This window comes from Galeopterus variegatus, unplaced genomic scaffold (genome assembly GCF_000696425.1).
Source record: "Galeopterus variegatus unplaced genomic scaffold, G_variegatus-3.0.2 Scaffold471, whole genome shotgun sequence".
In the NCBI taxonomy this organism is placed as follows: Eukaryota; Metazoa; Chordata; class Mammalia; order Dermoptera; family Cynocephalidae; genus Galeopterus; species Galeopterus variegatus.
The window spans coordinates 39,302-40,704 of record NW_007726582.1 but is presented as its reverse complement, the minus strand read 5'-3'; the positions used below and the strand labels follow the sequence as shown (position 1 = coordinate 40,704).

At 36.5% G+C, this 1,403-nt stretch overlaps 1 protein-coding gene across 1 annotated transcript in view; it reads left to right on the top strand.

Annotated features, from left to right (window-relative positions):
* Positions 1-1,403, top strand: part of METTL4 (methyltransferase like 4) — a 38,024-nt gene that overhangs the window by 10,693 nt on the left and 25,928 nt on the right. The gene's annotated exons all lie outside the window — the stretch shown is intronic.

The window sequence follows — 1,403 nt, the reverse complement described above, 5'->3', positions numbered from 1 at the left end:
TTCCCCCTCCTCCCCCACCTCCTCCTCCTCCTCTTTCCCTGTATGTTGAGCTTCTTAGATCTGTGAATTCATAGTCTTCAGCAGATTTAGAAATTATTGGCCATTATCTCCTCAAATACTTTTTTGTCCCCTTTACTTTGGACACTTTTATTGTGATATATTCTAGTGCCCTAATCTTTTCTTCTTCAGTGTCTAATCTGCTGTTAGTCCAATTCAGTGTATTTTTTATTTCATGCATTGTAGTTTTCATCTCTAGAAGCTTGAGTTGGTCCTTTTTTAAAAAATAGCTCTATGTCTCTTCTTAATATGCTTATTTTATCTTTACATTTCTGAACATATGAATATTGTATAATAAGAGCTTTGATATCCTTTTCTATTTTTTCCCCTAACATTTTTAAATGAGCTGTGAGTAAACCTACTCAATGTTTTCTACTAATTGTGTAATCTGTATCATTCCTGTGTTTCTATTGAATGGTTTTTCCTTTTACAATATACTGTATCTTCCTATTTCTTTATATTCCTGGTAATTTTTTTGTAAGACATTTCAGTTTTAACTTTTTGGGTTTTGGATATATTCCTATAAATATTCTTCAGCTTTGTTCTCAGACAAAGTTACTTTGAAATTGGTTGATCCTGTTGAGACTTTCTGTAAACTTATTTAGTTAGGACCAGAGCTGACTTTGGTCTAGAGCTTTTTTTCCCCCTCTGCTACTGAGGCAAAAAACTTCTGAGTAGTTCACCTGATGCCCTGTGAATTATGAAGTTTTCCGTTTTGGCCAGTGGGAGCATTAACTGTTCCTAGCCCTGTGTAAGCTATGGGGATTGTTCCCTCTGATTGTTTCATCTGGTTTGTTCCTTGATCTTGGGTGGTTTCATCATATGCATGGGCTGATCATTACTTGAGCTGACCCTCTGTAGCTCTCAAAAGCTTTCCCTGTGCAGCTCTCTTGTCTCTGGCACCATGTCCTGCAAACTCTAGCTGCTTTGGCCTTTCCAGACTCCCAGCTCTGTCTCCTCTACTCAGAGAGATTGTGGGACTCTGCATGGGTTTCCTTACCTGCACTGCTGCCTGGGAACTTCTTGAGGCACTAAGCTGGAGCAGTCCTTTGTTTCTCCTACTTAGGGACCACTGTTCTGTACTGTGTGACATCCAAAGTTTGAAAGCCTTTTAAAAAAACACACTTTGTACATTTAAAAAAAAATAATTTTAGTTGAAAGGGTAGTCCAATCCCTGGTACTCCATCTTGTCCAGAAGTGGACTTGGCTTTTATTTTTATAATTATTGTAGTTGTATTTTGCTAAACTTTGTTTATATGTTCATTTTGCAGTTACTTTTCTTCTTTTTTTTTTACAATTCAAGCTATATGAGCATTTTATAAAATCAGAGATATGTTTATGTTAAA